We start from the raw sequence: 9781 nt of genomic DNA, 5'->3' as shown, positions 1-9781 counted from the left end.
TGGGTCGTTTGGCCCAGACTCTTGTTTGGTAGACTAGAGGTAAATCCAGGGGAGTTGGAAGGTATTTTGGGGAGTTTAGAGAGGGGAATCTCTCTGATAATAGAAATAGAAGTTTCTAGGGAGGGCTTTTTTTGATATTTCAAACTTTTGATAGTGTAACTTGGAAAAGAAGTCGGAATTTTAGGCATTTCTAAGCTAAAAACAATAATTAAAAGAGGACTAAAGTGGCAAATCTATTTCTTTTACTGTTGCCCTATTGGCTTGCATATAAAGTGACTCTTTCTTGCCTTAGAAGGCAAGGGTTTAAGAGATAAAAAGTCCAGAAAATACCAAACAGCAGAAAAAATTCTACTGTTCTATTGAACTCGATTATGGTTTTGTGTGAATTTCAATTTGGCAAAGCAATCTGAGTTTCATTAATTGTGAGAAATGGCTTAACTTGTTTCTTTTGAAGTTTGAGTACTGATTTCTGGGTCAAGGGTATGTTTCATTGGTGTTCAAGTTGATTTTACTGAGCATTTGGTTGAATCTGGGGGTTTTCTCGCTGCTGTTGAGTTTACTGCTTTGGTTTACTGCTGCTACTGTCATCTAAGCTCATAATTTCTTTGTTAATGTTGTAATCAGGTACATGCTCGAAACTTGAATCATGTGAATGTTTGGTTTGAATGGTGAAGTAAAGATGGATTCTGGAATTTGATTTCAGTCTGTTAATCATAGCTTATTCCCTCTTTTTTTTTTTTGCTTTGTTCTGAATCTTAGCTTAGAACCGAAGAATCATTCTATCTTTAATGAAGGCTTAGTATTACATTTGTTGTTAATCATGTAAGGAGGGATCTGAAATTAGACTTGTCAGTATCATGTTAGATGTGGATGCTTCTGAATGCATTTGAGTTAAGGATATTAATCGATTGTATATGTAATAACTGTGGACTGAGTTTACCAAGTTTAAACAGTTAAATTTTTCATGGTTTGACAATATTAGAATTTGATAGTGTATGAGATGAAGAAAAGTGTGCTCTCAGTTCTTGCCATACTGTTAATTGAGCCATTTTCGAACTCATTAAGGTTTTGAATTGTTTACTTTTCGAAGATATGCAGTTTCTAGGTATGCTAACATGAATGATTCGTAAATTTGAAATTAATTGTCAACTTAGAAGAGGAGTAAAACAGGTGTTAAATAAATCCCATTATGTCTTGTTAAGAAATATGGTTCTGGTTCATTTTTTCAAAAAAAAACAATGTTTGGTTGACATCAATAATAAGGGACATTCATGAAAAATAAGGCTCAAAGTGTAGATTCAGTTCATTACTAATTGTGTCCAGCATGCACGATTTGTTTACAATTGGTTTCTATCAATAAATGGTTAATCATAAAGGGCAACGCAACTGGGCTGCGTAAACGGCCCATGTCCATTGTCGCTCTGCTCGCGTTTTTGGGCTTCACTTTGAACCCCAAATCCCCTCTCAGCGCTTCATCGTTTTTGGGCTTAGTGCAAATTTGGAATCTACCGTGGTGATTTCATTTCTTAAAAATTAATCCGCATTGTCTTCAGAAGTTTCATTTGGCTAATGTTTTTCTTTTCTTAAAAATGGGCTAAGGTCGCTACTTTAGTTAATTAACAGTTATGGCCTTTCAATTTGTGGTGGCTAATTAGTGGGAACCCAATTTCGTTTAGGAGTAGAAGCTCACAATTGTTTTTGGTTCATAGATTCGTTTCACATGAGGTGTGCCATTCAAAACCAATAACAACTTATGGCCCTCATGAGTTAGTTTAAAAACACTTTGATTAGGATATTCGAGGTGCGCCACGCCAAACAAAAGTGAAATTTGCATGGCCCTCACTTTACTTAATCTGGAATTGATCCTTAGAGCCCGAGGCGTGCCATTTAGTAAATTTCATGGCCCTCGTAAAGTTGGAAACGCGAAATTGCTTTAGGTGCGTTAGTTTAATAATATCACATTCCTAAATTCGGGTGCGCATTTATGTGACCCAAATCTAAATCTCAACGATGTTAAAATATGTCAAAAGCCACGGGTGCATTTATGTGACGTGGCTCGAGATGTGTTTTGATGACGTTGTAGACTTCCTTAAAAATGAATAAAATGCGGTTAAAAGTTAGAATTTGCACATAGGTTCATAATTGTTTAAAACCAGATAATTAAGCTGTAACGACCCGACCGGTCATTTTGAGCTTTTGCGCTTTGATCGCCAGTTCTCGGGCATGACTTGCCCCATGTTATGTATTATGACTGATGTAGATCGTTGGTTTTGGTTTTCAGGAAAAAAAATCAGAATGAATTTGAAAGAATAGTCTCAGTTGAAAGCTTTGAATTTGAAAGGTTTGACCAAGAGTTGACTTATGTGTAAATGATCTCGGAAAGGAATTTTTATGATTTTTCTAGCTCCATTAGGTGATTTATGACTTAGGAGCGCGATCGTAATTTGTTTTGGTGGTCCGGTGTGGAATTTGGTTTGAATTGGCGAAAGTAGTATTTTAGCGATTTCCGGTTGATAGATGAGATTTTGATCCAAGGGTCGGAATGGAATTCCGAGAGTTTCTGTAGCTTCATTATGTGATTTGGGATGTGTGTGAAAAATTTCATGTCATTCGAAAGTGATTTGGTCGGGTTTTTGATCAAATGCGTGTTTCAGAAGTTTTTGGAAAACTTAGGCTTGAATTCGATGTGAATTGATGGTTTTGATGTTGTTTGAGGTGTTTTGTTGATTGGAAAAAGTTTAAATGATGTTATGGGGTGTGTTGGCATGTTTGGTCGGGGTCACATGAGGCTCGGATAAGTTTTGGAAGAGTTTTTGGAAGATTTTTGCCGTTTTGAGCATAAGCACGTAATGATCCAAAGGTCCATTTTTAGTTCTAGAGATTGAAATTTGATTTTGAGACTTCCGAAATTTTGATAATGAATTATAGGACTGATCTGGAAAGTTTGGTCTAATTCATCAAGTCGCGATTGGATTTTTGATGTGAAACATCCGTTAATTGTTTAACGAGCGAAATGGATATCGCACTGAGCAAACGAGCTCCGAATTGAGTTTCGATTGAAGGACTATGTTCGTATCATTATTTGTGAATCATAGGAATAAGAATCATCGAATTCAGAGTTCATATGGCGGAGTCAGAGCCTTTTTAGTGAAAATAAATATTGCTGGTGCAAAAGGTTCTGGTGTTCACCTTTAGCGACCAGATTTGGCACCTCTAGCGACCGGAAAGGTCTTTTAGCGACCAGAATGGGCTTTATTAGTGTTGTTCTGTTTTTTAGCTCATTTTCACGTTTTTCTTGTGAAAGAACACGGCTTGGGGCGATTTTTGAGCAAGAAATCATGGGAAATCTTGAGGTAAGTCACTTGTGATCATTTCTACTCCATAATACTGAATTATCATCGAATAATCCGACTAGATTACATGTGTTTGAGGAGTAAATTGGGGATTTAGGCCTAGGGATTTGAAAATAAGATTTGAAGATTTGAGGGTCGAGTTGATGTCCGATTTTGGTAAATTTTATATGTATAGACTCGTGGCGATATAAGGAATCCGTTGATGTTAATTTTTCTGAATTTCGAGAAGTGGGCCCGGGGCTCGGGTTTTGCTAATTTTTGGGATTTTGATGTTTTTCAGTTATTTTCGATTGGGTATTGTTCCGACAGCATAATGTGACATATTCGTTCTGATTTTGGATAGATTCGACGCACGAAGAGGCCAATTCGAGTGGCAAGGGCATAGCGAGCTAGACTTTTGGCCGTCTTGAGGTGAGTAATTGATGTAAATGATGTCCTGAGGGTTTGAAACCCCGGAATTTCACATCGTAACGCTATATTGAGGTGACTTGCACGCCGGATAATGGGTGTGGGGTAGAGCACCATTGGGGATTGTGACTTGGTCCGTCCCGAGAGATGTTTTTACCGTGTTTTCTACTTGAACTAAATTGAGAATCATCCTTACTTAGATTTGATTGTTACATTTGGGCTTCTTGCCAATTATTTGAATCCTTCAAGGATTGATATCACTGTTTTCGCATATTTTGCATATCATTTGATCTCAGTTCAAGGTTTTAAATACTGTTTTGCAAACTCAGCCATCTTTCTAAGATTTGAAAACTTAAATGATATTTCTAAATGATATTTTGGGCTGAGAACTATTGTTTTACGAATGCCCAAGGGGCTTATGATGATTTATGGACTGAGGATGGATCGGGCTACACGCCGCAACAGTGTTACATTCATATTGAGGCCGAGAGCCTGGTTGATTACATTGATATTGAGGCTAAGAGCCTGGTTGATTACATTGATATTGAGGCCGAGAGCCTGGGTGATTATAATGATATTGATATGAGGCCGAGGGCCTAGATTTGATGCCACGAGATGGCTTGATATTGCGCTTGGGCTGTAGGAGCCCCTCCGGAGTCTGTACACACCCCCAGTGAGCGCCGTCGACGATAAATAAATATGGATGGCTCGGGCTGCACGCCGCAGTGGGTACCAGAGGGTACCGTCATATGCATTGCATTGCACTCATGCATTTATTCCTTATCTGCATTATCTGCCATAATAATTATGTGCTCTTATTTCATTGACTGGTTGCTTCATACTGTTCTGAGCTTGAGGGGATGATACTATTCTGAGATACTGAGCCCGAGGGGCAGATTTCTACTTATTATTTTGATACTGAGCCCGAGGGGCAGATTTCTAATTATTATTTTGATACTGAGCCCAAGGGGCAGATTTCTGCTTGTTATTTTGATACTGAGCCCGAGGGGCAGATTTCTAATTGTTGTTTTGATATTGAGCCCGAGGAGAAGATTTCTACTCGTCATTTTACTATCAAATTACCTATTTTACTGGTTTAAAAGAAATTTCACATGATGTTTCACTAAATTGTTATTTTAAATGATTTCACTGCTTCTGTATAGAATGTTGTGTGCCTTAACGTGTTTTCTTACCTTTAGTCATTATTTATATTTATTACTCACTGGGTCGGAATACTCACATTACTCCCTGCACCATGTGTGCAGGTACAGGTATTCCTGAGACATAGAGCGAGTTTTCTGCTGTTCAATTTTCATCGGAGTTATCAGGGTAGCTACATGGCGTTCGCAGACCTGTTTTCTCCCTTATCTTCTGTTATTTATGATATCTTCAGACTTTGTTCCTAATTCCATACTTTGTAGAATTTTAGTAAACTCTATAGTAGCTCATGACTTGTGACACCCCGGTTAGGGCTGAGTTGGGTTGGATTTCCGTATTTTATCTATACTTTCCGCTATTGGATATTATTAAGCCATGTTTATACTATAATTGTGTTAATTAATTATCTTAAAAGGATGAATTGGGTTGAATGGCTGGCCTTGTCTTCATGAGAGGCGCCATCACGACCAAGTTCAGGAATTGGGTCGTGACATAAGCCGAATATAACAGTTCAGCGACCGTGCTAGAACCACGAAACTCGGGAATTCCTAATACCTTCTCCCGGGTTAACAGAATTCCTTACCCAGATTTCTGGTTCATAGACTGTAATACAAAGTCAAGCTTTTCCTCGATTCAGGATTCAACCGGTGACTTGGGACACCATAAATCTCCCAAGTGGCGACTCTGAATCTTTTAACAATAAATCCCTTTTCGATTGCCACTTTAAGTTGGAAAAACTCCCTTATATATACCCTTCCGGGGGTGTAGGAAAAAGGAGGTGTGACAGCTCTGGCGACTCTGCTGGGGATTGAACCTAGAATCTCTGGTTCAGGGTTCAGAATTCGAGCTTAGAATAATTGTTGTATTTGGTTTTATTTATTATTTGATTTTATTCACATGTTTGGGCCTAATGTGTTAAATGCTGCTTTTTACCGCTTTGATATTATATGAATTGTATATAAACTGCTACGAAACCCTTCTCTTCTCATCTTCGGGGATGTGTTCGCTGGTCGAGACTCCCTATTCTGTTAGTGTCAGACCTCGAAATAAGAAAGAGGTTCGGACAAGTTACTAAGTCGGATGGCCTTTTGGTTCCCAGTACGTAGCCCCCTCCTCGACTCGAGTTGTCCACTCGGGTGCACAAGTCTAGAACAAATACCCAGGTTTTGAACCTAGAATAACTCAGCCTCATGCCGGATCCCTAGTAGGAACGTTTGTTTGCATCATGCACATTTGACTTTGGAGACTCAACACAGGGGTTGGGTCTGTCTAGGACAGGTGTACCCGAAGTGAAAAGACCATTCTGATACATCTTATGTGCTACATGTTGCAATTTTTAAGGGTAAAAGGGTCATTTGGCGGACCAATGATAGTTGAGGGCAAATGAAAAATGAAAGAAAAGAAGAAAAAAAAATAAAAAGAGAGGGTGAAGTGTGAAGATAAAGCGAGTTGGGCCCAATTATGTTGTTAAAAAAAACAAAAGAAATTTTGCGTTTTTATATTTTCGTTATAAGTTTCCTTTAGAATGCTAATTCTATAAATGAAAAAAAATTCCTTTGAGGTTGTTTTTCCTTTAGGCAATTAATATCAAAATAAAAATTGCTTTTATATTTCCTTTAGTATATAAATACCAAAAATTAAAAAAAAAAAGAGAATTTTCTTTAGTACCTCTTTAAAAGTTTTCTTTTAAGATATCAAATCCAAAAAGATTTTCTGTTGAGGTTTTTCTTTGGGAAATTGATGAAAAATGACTTGAAAAAAATGAATTCTTTTATTTTTATTAAAACTTTAGGACATTGTACATATAAGAAAAAGAAAACAACAATACCTTTTCTTTGGTTTATTTTCAGAGTTTCTTCCTTAGGTAATCAAAAAATTCAAATCCAAAAATAGTTTTTTTTATCTTTTTCATTGCTTATTTCAAAGTCTTTTCTTCAGGATATCAAGTGAAAATTCAAAATGTTTTTCTCTGGTCTAGCCTTTAGATTTTCTTCTTAAAAAGAAAAAAAATCAAAAAAATATTTTTTCTCTTGTAGGGATTTTCCTTAATAATTTCCCATAGAGTATTTGTTTCAAAAAAGAAAAAATATATGCTTGTTAAGCTTGAGTTTAGAATAGGTTATAGAACATTAAGTCTAAAAAAATAAAAAATAAAAAGAAAAACGATTTGCTTCTTTTATTTCTCTTTGCTCATCACAGTTGTCATTAAGGTAAAAAAAAAGAAAAAAAAAAGAAAAAAAAAAGAAAAAAAAAGAAAATGAGAACGTTAGTTTGTTTACTTTATTCCCGATCTTCCAGAACTACGCAAAGATTTGATTCATGCGGCGTCATGATATGTCGGTAACCTACGTAGGGTTCGATCGAATCATTTTTTTACTGTTAAAAGAAAAGAAAAAAAAAGAAAAAGGAAAAAAAGAGATAAAATTGTGGGATGTGAGAAATGAGAGGAAAGAAAAGAGTGAAATTAGAAAAAGAGGAAGGAAAATGATCAAGCAAGTGCTAGAAAAGCAAAGAAAAGAGAGGATTGAAATGAACAAATTGGGATGATGCCAACTGACCTTCGTACCCTCGAAGTCATTTTAGAACCGATAACTATGGCTGGGTGCATTGCACATAAAGTGAGATTATCTTATGTTAAATGCCCTAACGCTAACGTAATGGCTTCATTTTGTTATATTCATAGCAGAAGGGTGGTTGGTTTGTGGTTTTAAAGTGGTAACTCTTCTCTACAACATAAAGTCAAAAGGTAATGGCAAACAACAACAGAACTGAGTTGGTTGATATCAGCGCTCGAAAGCAGTTGGTTGAACAGGACAATGGGTTGGTTGGAGAGGTAAAGATGTTAAAACAACACATGGCTGACATGCATCAGGCTTGGATGACTGGGAAGGCGCCACCCCCGCCACCACCTAGCTTCCTAGATGCTGTCCTTACCCAAACTCCGGACACAATGCCAGATGATCCTCCATACTCTTCACATCCACCCGCTTATCTCCAAGCTCATGATACCCAATATTACCCCTCAAAGGTTGCCCACAAGGTTCCCTACTCATACAAACAGGGCCTCAGGGATGAGCCTCATGCTGAAAATGAAAGGTTCACAGGAAGAAAAGGGATAGATAGGGCACCCAGGAGGCTGAAAGGCATAGAACAGTCCTTAAAGAACAAGCAAGGAATGGAAGACCAGGGAAGCATGGCTTACAAAGAACTGTCTGTGTCCCCTGACGTTCGCCTGCCCGTAGGGCTTAAAGTGCCAAAATTTAACTTGTATTATGGGTGTGGGGATCCGGTAGCCCACCTGAAGGTTTATTGCAGTGAAATGAGAGGTGTTGGAGAGAAATATGACTTGATGATGGTGTATTTCAGTGAGAGCCTGACTGGGGCAGCTTTGGAATGGCATAATCGTCAAGATGTTGGTAAGTGGCCTAAATTAGGTGACATGGCTCAAGATTTTGTTCAAAACTTTCAATACAAATCATGCGTTACCCTAGACCGCTCCTCCATATATAGAATGGGAAAGAAGTCGGAGGAAAGCTTTAGATAGTTTAGGCTCAGATGGAGGGAGCAAGCTGCTCTAGTCAATACCCCGATTGGTGAAGAAGAAATGGTTGAGCTTTTCCTATAAGCCCAGGGGCCCACCTACTTCAGTCATTTGATTCCGGCCTTGGGAAAGCCTTTCAAAGATATGTTAAAAATAGGGGAGCTAGTGGAAGAGGGAATCAAGTCAGGCAAAATCATGAGTTGTTCGAAAGACATTCAGAACACCCCAGTAAGCTTGGGTGGAAGAAAGAGAAACAGAAAAGATGATCCGATGGGCTTTCCCGATCAACACTTCTAGCCTCAACATCGTCCCCGTAGATATCCTTGTAAGCCAGATGATCCTCCCCAATGCCACTTCTCTCCACGGAACTCCCAAAATCGTACATCACTTTCCCAGTACTCAGCTCCACAAAATGCCTATCCACCCCCACGAGCCTACCGAAAACCTCCTGGATCAGGTTTCCAGCCCAATCAAGCATTTAAGAATGAGAGGTTGCTGAAAAAAGAAAAGGCTTTCACCCCTATTGGAGAATCATACGCCAGTTTGTTCCAAAAGTTGAAGCAATTGGACATGTTGAAGCCGATTCATATAAAAATGCCAAACCCTCTGTCAAAGAAGTTTGATTTTTCTCAAAGGTGCAATACAGGGGCATGACATAGAGAAGTGTTGGAATCTGAAGAAAGCAATTCAGAAGCTTATTGATGCAGGTGACATTGTCATGCAAAATCCAGATGCAGCAGACACTAGCCAAAGTCCATCGCTTGTTCGTAATGAGATGCATATGGTAAGTATGATTTGTTTTGAAAAGGAATATGAGAATTATTCTAAGATCCTCGAAGGTCCACGCGCTGTAAAGTTTTCAATACTATCAGAGGTTGATCTTAAGAACGACCCAGCAAAGGGAACCCAAAAGCAATTTATTAAGAACAAGGTGATGGAGGTTTGTGAGGGTCCTAGTAATGTTGATGCGAAATTCAGTGGCTAAGATGACGAGCTTGACAATTGGAAAGACGCTCATTTCTTGGTTAGTCAGGGAGGAGTTTTGGTGGTTTATTTTGTTGTCATTTCTGTTGTCCGGGTTATTTCAGGGTTGTAATCCGGGTATTGTCTTGTGACTCAAACCCTTCTATCCTTTTATTTTTCCTAGTTTGTTTAGTCATAGTAGCCCGTCTAGTGTTGTCTAGGTTTGTTCTAGGTTTGCGACCCCAGTTTAGTTTGTTTGTTTTGTTGTTCAAACCCTTTCACCATCTGTCTAATGCAATTTTCTGTTTTCTGTAATTTCTAGTCATTTTCATTTAGTTCCCTTTTCTTTTTATAGTTC

This window comes from Nicotiana tabacum, chromosome 8 (genome assembly GCF_000715075.1).
Source record: "Nicotiana tabacum cultivar K326 chromosome 8, ASM71507v2, whole genome shotgun sequence".
In the NCBI taxonomy this organism is placed as follows: Eukaryota; Viridiplantae; Streptophyta; class Magnoliopsida; order Solanales; family Solanaceae; genus Nicotiana; species Nicotiana tabacum.
This window is presented reverse-complemented; position numbering follows the sequence as displayed.